General features: G+C 41.2%; 1 protein-coding gene and 1 non-coding gene across 2 annotated transcripts in view; both read left to right on the top strand.

Annotated features, from left to right (window-relative positions):
• ITPR2 (inositol 1,4,5-trisphosphate receptor type 2) overlaps window positions 1–15,598 on the top strand; it is a 599,561-nt gene that overhangs the window by 344,111 nt on the left and 239,852 nt on the right. The gene's annotated exons all lie outside the window — the stretch shown is intronic.
• Window positions 14,706–14,777, top strand: TRNAS-GGA (transfer RNA serine (anticodon GGA)). The gene has a single exon. It is a non-coding gene; the product is annotated as a tRNA-Ser (tRNA).

Consider the following 15,598-nt stretch of genomic DNA (forward strand, 5'->3'; position numbering starts at 1 on the left):
TCAGGGACCTCTGTCCATGGGATTTCCCAGGCAAGAATACTGGAGTGGGTTGCTACTTCCTTCTCCAGGGCATCTTCCCAACCTAGGGATCAAACCTGTGTGTCCTGCATTGGAAGGTGGATTCTTTACCACTGAGCCACCTGGGAAGCTTGTAACTAGCTTTACGGCCCACTAACCAATTGCTCTCAAGTAGCATCAGGATCTCCTGCCATGGGACAAAACTGTTCTGCTGTTACCACAGTAACGAAAAAGTGGGATATGAAGGCTTGAAGCAGATTGGGCCTGAGGTATTTTACTTTTTCTGTCTGATGCTTTCATCTGCGGACAGGTACTCAAAGAGGAAATATCTGACTTAGTATATGAGACACTACAACCACATTATTGCTGTTGCTGTCATTTAACTATCATTGATTGTGCATCTCTAGAGAAACTGTTTGCAAAATAACAATGTGTCTGTGGGCATTTGGAGCCTTACAGTAACTCTCTGAGGTAGGCAAATATTTTTTAATTTCCATTGTTATAGATAAGACTGAGGCCCCCGTGGGGAAATGATCTGGTCATAATCATAGATTTGTCAGTGACAGAGCTAGGGATATGAATCAAGGAGTTCTGATTCTAGTCTGTATGTGATGCTTCTCCACATGGTAAGAAATCAGAAAATGATGGAGAAAATAAATGACCATTTAAATGTGATTTTACTTTTTGAAACCCTCTTTCAGGCTTTCACTTCTTTTACTGCCTCTAGAAACCTGGGGAGTTCAAGCAATCTTAAAAAAAAGGGAAAATGTATTTTCATTCTTTTTTAGGTACATGCTCTAAATGATAGCAATATAAATAACTTCTGTGATGTCTGTTGTTTTTGTTGTTGTTTAGTCACTAAGTCATGTTCTACTCTTTTGTGACCCCATGGACAGAGGTAGCCTTCCAGGGTCCTCTGTCCATGGAATTTCCCAGGCAAGAGTACTGGAACAGATTGCCATTTCCTTCTCTAGGGCATCTTCCCAATCCAGGGATCAAACCCCCATCTCCAGCATTGGCAGGTGGGATTTTTATCACTCAGTTGCCAGGGAAGCCCTCTATGGTGTTTACTGTATAATAAAAGTCAGGTGCTTGTATAAATGCCCCACAATGTTAATTTGTTTAACCCTCATAACAACACATTGAGGAAACTGTAGCCCAGAAAGGTTACAGAGCTTGCCCAAGGTCACAAGTGAAAAAATGGTGGAGCCAGGATGAAAACTCAGGTCTTCTGGCTCCAGAGCCCAGGTTTGCAATCGTTGTGGGAAGCTGCCTTTCATTCTAGTCTGGCATCAACTTACAAAGCCCTAAGAATGTCACTCATGGCTGTCAGAGGAAAACTGTTTTCTTGTTTCAAGTAACACAAACTACCGTAAGATATTTCTTCTCGAGTTTAATGATTCTGAACAGCTACCATTTGCTGATTTCTTCAGGGTAGGCTCTGTTTCTGCACATTCCATCTGGTGCTTGAAAATCTTAAGCATTTTTGGATACGTCTTGGTTACTTAAAACAGAGCAGCATACAACATTTACAATATTTGCAGATTGCTCAGTGTGATGTCAGGTTTATCTTTTCTCAGTTGCTCGTAGCCTTTGGCTGAGTTTTTAATTAAAACTCAAATTACAGACTATACTAGTTCTATAGTCATGGAATAGGGAAAACAGACGTGATGTGTTAATGAACTCAACTTGGCAGCTTGGTTTAATGAGTTGGTGGTACACAAAAAAATAATCTAAATGAGGGCACGTGACAGTTAAAGTCAAATCGAGTGCTTACCGTTAATATCAGATACAAGGAATAATATTGATGTACTTGTAAATTCCCATCCCAGGAATTTAGTCTGTTTCCCGTTCTCTCAAAATGCCAGAGTACATTCATATAGTAACCAGAGATGTACATACCAGCAGGTATGTGGTAACCAGAAGTAATCTCATACTTGAGCATACCTTTGAGAAGCATGCTTTCTTTAGGCTTCTCACCATCTTCCACCACGGAGCATGCACTTATTTATTCATTTACTGTATGTAGAGTCAGCTGAGATTCCCCGTCCCCTTGGCAGAGTTAGATATGACTTCTGGCTATTGGCCAATTGCCCACTCTCTTGAAAGAGATCTTTGATATCAATTCCACATGCTTTTGCCATTCAGGGCACAAAGTGTAAACACTAAGCCCTTCTCCCAGTCCTGTTCCCACTGCTGTCTGCGCGGTATTGCCTGTCTCCTCGCCCCGAACCTGCTATTCCTCTCCTCCTCAGGCTCCCAGGCTCTTCCTCTCTTTTGTCTTCCTCAGCAAGCTCCTGTGTCCTCATCTTCTCATATAAATGTTCCCTCCACCTCCTTTTAAAAAAAATTTTATTGATTTATTTGTTCACTTATTTCATTATGGAAGTTTAGTTGATTGACAATGTCATGTTAATTTCCTCTATATGGCACAGTGATAAAGTTATACATATACATACTTTTTTTCATATTCTTTTCCATCATGGTTTATCCCAGGATACTAAATGTAGTTCCCTGTGCAATACAGTAGGCTCTTGTTGTTTATCCATCCTATATAGAATAGTTTTCATCTGATAGCCCCAAATTCCCAATCCATCTCCCACCTTCTTGCTTTGTTTATTTTTCATTTTATTTACTTGACTGTACTGGGTCTTTGCGGCAGCACACAGTATCTTGTTTCTTGACCAGGGATTGACTCCAGGCACCCTGCATTGAGAGCCCAGAATCCTAACCACTGGACCACCGGAGGAGCCCCCTGCCTTCTTGCTTTAATCAAGTCTCTTTCCCTGAGGCCACCTCTCTTTCTCAGTAGCTCTGTGGATTAGAGCTTTTCTCTCATACCCAGTATGTGAAGAGGCTCTGTGGTCTTGCTATATCTCTTGGTTATTTCTAGACTGATTCTTCTGCCATCTTTTAAAATCTATAGCTCTTTGAGATTCAGACCCTCTGACTTAGTCACCCTGTCTTTGCCAGCTTTCCAGTCCCCAACCCCCCCACCTTCCCTGCCTTTCATCTCTCCAATATTTTGGAACCTAGCTCTCATTCCATGTCTCTAGCCCCAGACCTGCTGTCATTGTGTTGCAGGAAGGGAGACCCCTTCTTGGGCCCGAAAGTGGCCTCTTATCTAACACTAGAAAATGAATTGTCCGAGAAGACACATGTGCTAACAAAGGAAGAGACTTTATTGGTGCCCCAGAAGAGAGCAAGAGGGTAAAGGGAACCCAGGTGTACTGCTCTGCCATGTGACTTGCAGTCTCAGGTTTTATGGTGATGGGATTAGTTTCCCAGTTGTCTCTGGCCAGTCATTCTGATTCAAGGTCCTTCCTGGTGGAGGACCCTGAATCAGGGTCCATTGACATTGCTCAGCCAAGATGGATTCCAGCGAGGATTCTGGGAGCTTGATAGGATGCATGACATCTCCTTTTGACTTTTCCAGAACTCTTCTGATTAGTGGTGGTTTGTTAGCTCTGTGTTTCTTACTAGGACCTCCTGTCATAAAATAACTCACACACATGGTTACTCTAGTGCCTGAAAGGGTGGGCGGCTTCAGACAGTGTGTTTCCCCTAACAATTGGGGTGACCAGTCCACATGGCAGCACATTCAGCACTTCGGCCTCTGAGGCCTTTGAGCCCTGCATCCGCAGTGACCTTCTCCTGTCCACGTCCATCACCCACTTCTTTAGCAACATTTTGGACATTTTCATCACCAGGAGCTGCTTCTTCCCCATGATAGCAAATTCAGATGTCTCGCTGGCTGCCTTGTCCTCTTTCCCGTTCAGCTTGTTTATTTAACTACAACCATTATGACTGTTCTTTGACCTAATCAAAACCACTGACCCCTCCAATTTCCCAGTTGCCCAGCTTGGTCTCTTTGTCTGCTTATTATTTCACGGTCATAAGCCCAACTGCTGAGCAGCTGTTGAAGACCGGCCACTAACATGGAAGATGAGAGGGTGGTTCCCCACTAGAGATTTGAAATATTGTTGCTAAAAGGTTAGGGAGAAGAATATCCAGGAAAACCAAAACAACCAAAGCACATTCCAGTTTCTTCTGCAATTTGTTTCTTGACAGATTGAGTAGTTTAGATTATTTAAGTTATTTGCCTGATTTTCTATTCACGTTCCACTGAACTGTGTATGCTATGTTTTTCCAAATGAAACGGGAATTCTTGGCTCTAAGTTCCCTGACAGAAAAACGTCTACTTCACTGTGTACACAGGCACTGTGTGTTCTCCAGAATTGAAAAATGGCTGAGGATCTCTTTTCTCAGACTGAGAAAACATATGGACGAGAGTATGCTACGTCTCGTCATCTGTAGCCTTTTGACAAGACATCTGCTGCAACATTTTTTGCTCTTGGATCACACACTGTTGTTTGCCAATTGTTTTTGTAAATATTAATCTTTGAAATCTTGACTGACATCTGAGTTGTTCTTTTTGGATTCTTTCCTTCTTTATATGCACCATCTTTAAATAATTGTTACATTATAATAAAAAAAAGATTTTTCTCAGGAATAAGGAATAAGGATTTTTCTCAGGAATAGGAATAAGAAAAATTCCTATGTTCGAATCAAGGGCTAAAATTTCTAATTTAGTAACATACATGCTTTTTCTTCCATTTGAACTCTCCCTCCTTTTCCTGTACTTAACTAAATGTATGACCATTGAAATAATGCTTCTGCTCTAGTTTCGTGAAAAGCCATCTTTCGTGTCAGCCCTTGAACACCCCTCAGGGAGACTCTGAAGCTCAGATCCACCCACCTTCCCGCCCCACTGTGTTTGGCTGAGTCCCAGGGTTGATAACGACACTCTCTTTGTCTGAAACTATGAACTTGAGAACCAGATCACATTCTTGAACTGGACTTTGAATAGGCTATTCAAGATGTTCACTAATAGTTTTAATTTCTGTTCACACCTTTGCATGAGAAGATCACTGACCAGGCTGTGATGGAAGATACAATGAGCACACGTTTCAGCCCAGAGTCTTATCTATTGATTGTCGGTACAATTTTCCTGGACTTGGGTGGTCTCTTCCGTGCTCTGTTAGTATATGGAAAGCAGTGTACAGGTTCCACATAGCTTTTTGGCTCATTTTTATTATGCATGATATTCATGACATCTCTGGAGATCATTAATTTAGTCCACTTTAAGTTGATTCTGTTAGTCAATCAATAAAACATTTTTAAAAGTTGGATTAAAGTATAGTTATTTACAATGTTATATTCTGCTGTATACAAAGTGATTCATATATATGTATTCTCTTTTGAATACATATATGTATCGTATGTATATATGATTCATACATATATATATTCTTTTTCATATATATATATATATATATATATATACTTTTCCATTATGGCCTATCACAGGATACTCAATATAGTTCCCTGTGTTATACAGTAGGACCTTGTTGTTTTTCTGTTCTATATTTAATAGTTTGTATCTGCTAATCTCAAACTCCAATTCATCCCTCCCCACTGACCCTCCCCCTTGGCAACCATAAGCCTATTCTCTATGAGTTTGTTTCTGTTTAGTAGATAAGTTCATTTGTGTCATAGTTTAGATTCCACATATAAGTGATATCATATGGTATTTGTCTTTCTCTTTCTGACTTCGCTTTCTCTGAGTCCATGCACATTGCTGCAAATGGCATTATTTCATCCTTTTTAATGGCTGAGTAGTATTCCATCATAGATACATACCACATCTTTATTTGTTTATCTGTCAATGGATATTTAGGTTGTTTCCATGTCTTGGCTATTGTGAATAGTGCTGCTATGCACACTGGGCTGCATATATCTTTTCAAATTATAGTTTTCTCCAGATATATGCCCAGGAGTGGGGTTGCTAGATCATATGGCAACTCTATTTTAGTTCTTTGAGGAACCTCCATACTGAATAAAATGTTTTTTAATCATAAGAATAGAAATTGCTTCATATAGATAACCTGATCTTAAGGTCTGTTAGCAAAGAGTTAGCTGTGTGTTAAGCCAGTATGCCAAACACAGCGTGAGCCTCATTTGGAAGGGAACTTATTTGTTTGCAATGCCATGGGATCATCTCTTCCTTAGCGAACTGCCTGTGTAACATTGAATTTAATTTGTTTTATAAAATGGCTTGCAAAGATCTCATTATAAGATCTTGAGAGGGATACTGCTTCCTCAGATTTTCATGCGAGATTTCCTTCTTATTGTTTAAGCCAGAATGGTCTATTATTAGAGCAGAGTTAATAAATTGGAATATACCATAACTTACTGATGTGTGATGGAATTGTTATTTCTTCAGCTCTATCTACAGTCATGTAAAAATTAGAGTAGAAGAGATTTTTAGATGTTGCTGTTCTAAAGGGTGTGTCAGGGTCTGGGAATATATTTCACAGTTGAGATCAAGCATGGTTCCCTCTAAAGTCTGTTGGCAAGAGTCAACTGTCCTCAGCTGTGTTTAAAGACATACAGCTGGGGAATTCCCTGGTGGTCCAGTGGTTAGGACCCTGTGCTTTCACTGTTCAGGGCATGAGTTTGATCCCTGGTCAAGCGGCTAGGATCTCAAAGGCTTCATGGTGGGGCTAAGGAAAAACAGAAATAAAACAAGTCAGCTCTCCTCAACATCACCCATTTCCTGAAAGTAAAAAGAGATTCACATGTTCACCTACCATCCTGCTGATTCTTGCCAGGGATAATCTCTGGAAAGAGCATACTAAATATCTCTGTTGTGCCTCTATTTTAGGGAGAAAAGAGAATCTCACAAAGCTTGGGAACCATTCTAGGGTTGGGCCAGAAATTAAGGGTAGATGAAGGATCTGCCCCAGGGAGGCCTCTGCCGTGGCTGCCAGTGATTCCATGCTATTGAGGAATGGCTGTGTTTATCGTTATTCCCCTGGGTCATGGATTAGGCACCAGAGAGAAGATAGTTTGGAGAAAAGCCTGTCCTCACTTACACTGTTTGAGTCAGAGCACCACACCTCCTGAGAACTTGTCATGAGTTATCATTCTCTGTGGTTTTAAGAAACTAAGAATTGATGTGATACTACCAGCATTGGTTTCTGTGGGCTGCCATCATGGCACAAAGTACCACAGACTGGTGAATAGCAGGAATTTATTTTTCCAGAGTTTTGGAGATGAAATGTCTGACATCAGGGTGTTGGGGAATTTGTTTCTCTCTGAGACCATGAGGGAAGAGCTATCCAGGTCTGTGTCTTTGCTTTAGATTGCTGTCTTCCCCTGTCTTTATATGGTCTTCCCTCTGTATACATGTCTGTCTCCAGATTTCCTCTTTGTATAAAGATACCAGTCATGTTGTATTAAGGCCAGCCCTTGTGACCTTGTTTTTTTAAATGAATATTATTTGTTTATTTCTACTTCACTAATCCCATCTTCTGCCTGCATTATTCTACTATTTGTTGCCTCCAGAGTGTTTTTGATCTCATTTATTGCATTATTCATTATATATTGACTCTTATTTTTTCTAGGTCCTTGTTAAACCTTTCTTGCATCTTCTCATTCCTTGTCTCCAGGTTATTTATCTTTGATTCCATTTTGATTTCTAGATTTTGGATCATTTTCACTATCATTATTCAGAATTCTTTATCAGGTAGATTCCCTGTCTCTTCCTCTTTTGTTTGGTTTGGTGGGCATTTATCCTCTTCCTTTACCTGCTGGGTATTCCTCTGTCTCTTCATCTTGGTTATATTGCTGAGTTTGAGGTGGCCTTTCTGTATTCTGGCAGTTTGTGGAGTTCTCTTTATTGTGGAGTTTCCTCACTGTGGGTGGGGTTGTACGGGTGGCTTGTCAAGGTCTCTTGGTCAGGGAAGCTTGTGTCGGTGTTCTGGTGGGTGGAGCTGGATTTCTTCTCTCTGGAGTGCAGTGAAGTGTCCAGTAATGAGTTATGAGATGTCAGTGGTTTTGGAGTAACTTTGGGCAGCCTGTATATTGAAGCTGAGGGCTGTGTTCCTGTGTTGCTGGAGAATTTGTGTGGTATGTCTTGCTCTGGAACTTGTTGGCCCTTGGGTGGGGCTTGGTTTCAGTGTAGGTATGGAGGCGTTTGATGAGCTCCTGTCGATTAATGTTCCCTGGAGTCAGGAGTTCTCTGGTGTTCTCAGGATTTGGACTTAAGCCTCCTGCTTCTGGTTTTCAGTCTTATTTTTACAGTAGTCTCAAGACTTCTCCTTCTATACAGCACCATTGATAAAACATCTAGGTTAAAGATGAAAAGTTTCTCCACAGTGAGAGACACCCAGAGAGGTTCACAGAGTTACATGGAGAAGAGGGAGGAGGGAGTTAGGGGTGACCCGAATGAGATGAGGTGGAATCAAAAGAGGAGAGAGCAAGTTAGCCAGTAATCACTTCCTTATGTGTGCTCCACAGTCTGGACCGCTCAGAGATGTTCATGGAGTTATACAGAGAAGAGAAGAGAGAGGAAGGAGACAGAGGTTGCCAGGAGGATAAAAAGGAGGGAATCAAAAGGAGAGAGAGAGATCCAGCCAGTAATCAGTTCCCTAAGTATTCTCCACCGTCTCGAACACACTGGTGATTCACACAGTTGGGTAGAGAAGAGAAGGGGGAGGGAGAAGACAGAGGTGACCTGGTGGACAAAAAGGAGAGTCCAAAGGGGGAGAGAGCAGTCAAGCCAGTAATCTCACTCCCAAGTGAAAATGGGTACTGAAGATTGGGTTCTTAAAGGTACAAAATTGATAACAAATACCAAAAAGCAAAGATTAAAAATCTAGAGTAGAGGTCGGGTTTTCAAAAATACAATATTAAAGAAAAGAAAAAAAAGACAAAGTCACAAAAATTATTAAAATATATATATTTATGAAGTTTGCTTTAAAAAATAGGGTCTTTTTTTTTGCAAAGTAATGGGTTATAAAAATGAAAATTAAAGGAGTAATAGAGGATTTAAAAACATTAAAAAAAAGAATGATCATAAAAATAGTAAAAATATATCTAGGACTTTCTCTGGTGGTGTTGTGGGCAGTGTGGGGTCAGTTCATTTTTGGATAGTTCCTTGGTCCAACTTATATTTCTCAAGATCTATAGGCCCCTTCCTATGTAGTCAGTACTAACTACAGGGTTTTAATCTATTGCATCTGTCACTTCCAAGGCGGTTTCCTCTGTTTTAGCTTCTTCTGTTTGCTGGTCTCTTCAATGTCTGATTTCCGCCCTAACGCAAGGGGGGCGGTGGTGGACACTTTTTTAAGGCTCACTTGTTCAGTTGTGCTATGGGGAGGGAGGGACGCTGCAAACAAATAACATTTGCGTGTGCTCGCAGTATCTCAGCCACAATGGGTCTGCCCCTGCTTATGGCGCACGTGCCCTCACTGCTCAGGCTCTAGGTTGCTCTGCTGGGAACCTGCCGGGAACCCTCCGAGGCCAGCCCTGGGCTACATGTACCTCCCAGGTCTAAGCCGCTCAGGTCCAGGCACTCTGGTAGTCCTCAGAGGCGCAGACTCAGTTGGGCCTGTGTTATATGCCTTTCCCAGGTCGGAGCAGCTCAGGTGATGAGGTGTTTGGCGAGCACAGTCGCTGCAACTTATCGCCTCCACTGTCCCTGCTGCTTGGTTTTCTGGATGTACAACCGGCGCACCTTCTCAGGCAGATGTTGACCATCCAGAACCCCAAGAAGTCTTAGTTAGCAAAGAAGCCTGCTTGCAGCGGTAGATAATGTCTATCTGGGGCTGTGATTGCCCCCTTCTGGCTCTGGCTGCCTGTCACCGGAGGGGGATGGTCTGCAGCTGGCTAGTTCTGTTCAGTCCTTTGTTCTGTGCGCCGGCCTGGCACTGTCTTAGGTTAGGACTTTTCACATGGTAGCTATCCCACAGTCTGGTTTGCTAGCCCAAGTTAGTTCTCTCAGATTGCCCTCGGGGAATTCAGGCCTGGTCCTTACTCTAAGCAATGCAGCCCACGCCTCCCTGCCCAGCCCCCGCTTGCTAGTGGTGGTTGCAGGCGTCTGCGCTGCTTCTCTGCTGGGGAGTTACTGTTGGGCTCCTAATCTGAAGGTTTTATTTATTTATTTATTTTTCCTCCCTGTTATGTTGCCCTCTGTGCTTCCAAGGCTCGCCAAAGACTCGGCAGTGAGAGTGTTTCCTGGTGTTTGGAAACTTCTCTGTTTCCAAGACTCCCTTCCCTGGACGGAGCTCCATCCCTACCTTTTTTGTCTCTTTTTTTGTCTTTTATATTTTTTCCTACCTCCTTTTGAAGACAATGGGCTGCTTTTCTGGGTGCCTGATGTCCTCTGCTGGCATTCAGAGGTTGTTTTGTGGAATTTACTCAGCGTTTATATGTTCTTTTGATGAATTTGTACGGGAGAAAGTGGTCTCCCTGTCCTATTCCTCCGCCATCTTAGGACCGCGCCTATCTGTTTATTTATTTTCAGCTGCACTTGGTCTTCATTGCTGTACACAGGGTTTCTCTAGTTGTGGCAAGTGGGCCCCACTCTCTAGTTGCAGTGTGTGTGTGCAGGCTTCTCATTGCAGTGGCTTCTCTTGTGGAGCAGGGGCTCTAGATTTTGGGCTCAGTAGTTTTGGCACATGGATTTGGATGCTCTGTGGCATATGGAGTCTTTATGGACCAGGGATCAAACCTGTGTCCCCTGCATTAGTAAGCAGATTCTCAATCACTGGACCAATAGGGAAGTCCATGACCTTGTTTCAATTCACTTACTTTTTTTAAACCCATACATCCAAGTATGGCCCTGTTCTAAGGTAATAGGACTTTAATTGTAAATTTTGGGGGTTACAAGGTGAAGTGAGCAATGCAAAGAAATAGAGGAAAACAGTAAAACAGTGAAACAAGAAAGACTAGAGATCTCTTTAAGAAAATTGAGATACCATGGGAACATATCCTGCAAAGATAGGCGCAATAAAGGACGAAAATAGCAAAGGCCTAACAGAAGTGGAAGAGATTAAGATGAGGTGGCATGAATACACAGAAGAACTGTACTAAGAAGCTCTTAATGACCCAGATAACCATGATGATGTGATCACTCACCTAGAGCCAGATATCCTGGAGTGTGAAGTCAAGTGGGCCTTAGAAAGCATCACTATGAACAAAGCTAGTGGAGGTGATGGAATTCCAGTTGAGCTATTTCAAATCCTAAAAGATGATACTATGGAAGTGGCTTTACTCAATATGCCAGCAAATTTGGAAAACTCAGCAGTGGCCACAGGACTAGAAAATGTCAGTTTTCATTCTAATCCCAAAGAAAGACAATGACAGAGAATGTTCAAATTACCATACAATTGCACTCATTTCACATGCTAGCAAGCTTATGCTCAAGATCCTTCAGGCTAGGCTTCAGCAGTACGTAAGCAGAAACTTCCAGATGTTCAAGCTGGATTTAGAAAAGGCAGAGGCACCAGAGATCAAATTGCCAGCATCTGTTGGATCACAGAAAAAGCAAGGAAATTCCAAAAAAATCTACCTCTGCTTCATTGACTATTCTAAAACCTTTGACTGTGTGGATCACAACAAATTGTGGAATATTCTTGAAGAAATGGGAGTACCAGACCAACTTACCTGACTCCTGAGAAACCTGTATGCAGGGCAGGAAGCAACAGTTAGAACTGGACATGGAACAACGGACTGGTCCCAAATTGGGAAAGGAGTACGTCAAGGCTGTATATTGTCACTTTGCTTATTTAACTTATATGCAGAGTACATCATGCTTTGTATGTATGTATGTATTTCATACATAATTTGAAATTCTGGGCTGGATGACTCACAAGCTGGAATCAATATTGATGGGAGAAATATCAACAAACTCAGATATGCAGATGATACCACTTTAATGGCAGAGAGTGAAGAACTAAAGAGCATCTTAATGAAGATGAAAGAGGAGAGTGATAAAGCCAGCTTAAAACTCAACATACAAAAAACAAAGAACATGGCATTGGATTCCATCACTTCATGGCAAGTAGCTGGGGAGAAAGTAGAAACAATGTCACATTTCATTTTCTTGGGCTCAGAAATCACTGTGGATGGTGACTGTAGCCATGAAATTAAAAGACGCTCCTTAGAAGAAAAGCTGTGACAAACCTAGACAGTGTATTAAAAAGCAGAGACATCATTTTGCCAACAAAGGTCTGTATAGTTAAAGTGTGTTTTTTCCAGTTATCATGTATGGATGTGAGAGTTGGACCATAAAGAAGGCTGAGTTTCAAAGAATCGATATTTTCAAACTGTGGTGCTGGAGAAGACTGTTGAGAGTCCCTTGGATAGCAAGGAGATCAAACCAGTCAATCCTAAAGGAAGTCAACTCAATATTCACTGGAAGGACTGGTGCTGAAGCTGGAGCTCCAATACTTTGGCCACCTGATGCGAAGAACCGACTCCTTGGAAAAGACCCCGAGGATGAGATTGTTGAATGGCATCACTGACTCAGTGGACATGAATTTGAGCAAATTCAGGGAGTTCGTGATGGACAAGGAAGCCTGGCATGCTGTAGTTCATGGGGTGGCAACGAGTCTGACTCAACTTAGCGAATGAACAACAACCACCACCTAGGTCTTTAATCTACACATAGATAAGATGTTTTCACATGATTTCTATGTTTGATTCTCATTTGCCCATTTGGTTGAGGGCAGCCAAAATGCACTGAGCAGATTGCTGCTATCTACAAGCAGAGATTTAGGAAGTTATTTCTAAACATCATTATTAAAGTCGATCTACACCAACAAAGAAACAGAAAACAGGGTTTACTTTCCTCTTGCTTCATATCTTGGATTAATGTTGAAAGAAAAGTGTTGATTGGCATAAAAATTCCAGTGATGCTGGGAATTATATGGATAAATGTTTGAGCATAAAATTGGAACACTATATAGATCTGACGTTCTGAAAACAGAAAATGGGAAAATTTGAAAATTTGATAGAATTTAATATTTGTGATATTATTATTTAGCCTTAGCCTGACATAGTCCAGTTTTTTTCTTGGGTACTTTGACAGTGTTTCAGCAGAATCTCAAAGAGTTGGAAGTTTCAGATATGATCTTTGGAGTTTATTTAGTCCAAATTAAAGATTCTGGAATATCATTTTAGCAGTTTATCAGTCTAGTCTTCTCATAAAAATTAAACACTTAAAATCCTTCATTGGAAAGTATTCTTTTGGGGCTGCCCTAGTCCTACAGTGGTTAAGAACTCGCCCGCCAGTGCAGGGACACGAGTTCAATCCCTGGTCCAGGAAGATCCCACATGCTGGAGGGCAGCTAAGCCGGTGCGCCACACTATTGAGCCTGAGCTGTAGAGCTTGGGAGTTGAAACTACTGAGCCCAAATGTCACAACTGCTGAAGCCCTCGGGCCTTAGAGCCAGTCTCCATTACACAAGAGGCCACCGTGATGAAAGGGTGGCAGACCACAGCTAGGGAAGAGCCCAGGCAGCAATGAAGACAGTGCAGCCAAAAATAAATAAGTAATTGGTTTTTTTGTTTTAAGAAAAGTATGCTTTTTCTAGAGGAGGGCTTCCTATTATTTGTAAAATTCACATACACATTTTAATTTTGTTAGGTACCTTTTTTAAAAAAGATGGTTATTTCTAATACTCACATAACGTAAAATTTAAAAAAATGAAACACAGCCAGGAATGCTACTTGTATCCTAGCCTCTGTACCTTGTTCCTTGTGCCTGTCTGTGGGATGAAGTGGCAAATTTTCCTTATTTTAAGGAAGAAAATGGCTCATGTCATTGTATTGCTTTTGTAAATATCCTGGCTTATAGAACATTTTTCTGATATTTTAAAGCAATGTTACTTTATTTTCTTAGGAGTGAAGTTCTACTTTTTGAGTATTTAAAATCAAGTCTCTCCTACTAACAAATGTAAATAAGTAGTAACAGAAAAATATTTTAATATCCATTCACACAGTAATTCCTTCTGCTCTTACAAAGGTAGCTATATAACTAAATTAAGATTAGCTATACAGTTTTTGTTTTGATTTTGGTATAATCTTTCCTGTGGGATTCTAAATGGTCACTTCGATAACTGCACAAGAAAAGAATTTTCGTGGATGATTCAGGTAAACATTTATATACATATGTAAAGCAGTAAACATGAGATATAGAATATGGTATTTGAAAATCATAGGCGTATGTGAGAAAATATCACCTATAAATAAAAACGAGACTAAAGTACAGGATTCTGGAAGTGGAGAGCCAGTCTGAGCTATATAGGAACAGGCATCATCAGAGTATTTTTTAATGGATGTATCCTTTTTATGGAAAAAAAAAACAAACCCAAACACAAACCCCAGAAGCATTTTTTAAAACCGCTGTTTATACCTGTCCACTGCAGAATTTCTCTAAGCTTAGTTTTTTTACTCCAATTTAATATACATGACCATTGTATAGTCAATGAACAATTAGAAGTAGGTTATAGACTTTAATGTGAAAATCTTTTTTTTTTTTTTGTCTGATTTGTTTGTTCAGTGCTGATATTTTCAGTGCATTTATTGATGTGTCTTCCACATGTAATGCTGAAGTGTGTTATGCTGGTCTGTACTTGACATTTGCCTGAGATATTTCAGTTGGCAGAATACAATCAGCTGCGTCAGGAAAGTGCAGTGAATATTGTTAGTGCTCTGAGGGAACCACATACAGAAGTGAACTTGCTCAGCTCCCAGCCATTTATCTTCTCTCTTACTTTTAAGGATATTTGTGATTAGGAAAAAAAAAACCATTTGCTGTAATTGATTGATTTTCTTCCCTGGTGGCTCAGTTGGTAGAGAATCTGCCTGGAATGCAGGAGACCCGGGTTCGATCCCTGGGTTGGAAAGGTCCCCTGGAGAAGGAAAGGGCAACCCACTCCAGTATTCCTGCCTGGAGAATCCCCAAGGACAGAGGAGCATGGCAGGCTACAATCCACGGGGTCACCAAGAGTTGGACACGACTGAGCAACTAAGCACTGCACAGCACAGCACCAAAGATACTAGATAGACTAGATAGAGTTCAGTGACCCAAGAAGAAGTGCTATTCCAGTTGGCTTATCCCTGCAGGTTTTCATAAGGATGGGTATTGCTATAAGTGACTAAGGAAGAATATCAGAGAGGATAGTAAGATAGATGATATTTTCCTGGGGGATAGATGCAGTGTTCCCAGATGATATAAGTGTGTTGGATTTCATGTTCAGCTCTGTAGCCCCACAGGAAAATTCAGCACCATGTATTTCTAAATTTCAGTGATCTTAGAAATAGGTTCTAATTCAAACTTTCTGTTACTGTAAGGGTTTGAGATAAACCACTTAGACAGCGTCCTTCTCCCAGGATTTGGAAGTGTTGAGAGACATAGAAGTCACTCAGATTGAGGTCAAAATGCCAGCTTACTGACCGGAATATCCAACTGAAAAATGTGCTTCCAATTTGTGGATATGTTTGCTAATATTTTGCCCCAACCTAATAACAACCCCAGATTCCCCCAAAGGGCAGGCCTCTTAGAATGTGGCAGAGAGCAGCCCAGAATTCACCTGCTCTCGAGGTCAAGAAGAACTCAGGAGAAGCTCTGCTAAGCATCTTCCTAGTCCTTCTTTACAACTCACCAATCAGATAAGGCGCTCCCATTTTTACAGGGGAAGTGAGCTGGCAAAGACGGGTCAAAAGC

This window comes from Ovis canadensis, chromosome 3, assembly GCF_042477335.2.
Source record: "Ovis canadensis isolate MfBH-ARS-UI-01 breed Bighorn chromosome 3, ARS-UI_OviCan_v2, whole genome shotgun sequence".
Taxonomy (NCBI): Eukaryota; Metazoa; Chordata; class Mammalia; order Artiodactyla; family Bovidae; genus Ovis; species Ovis canadensis.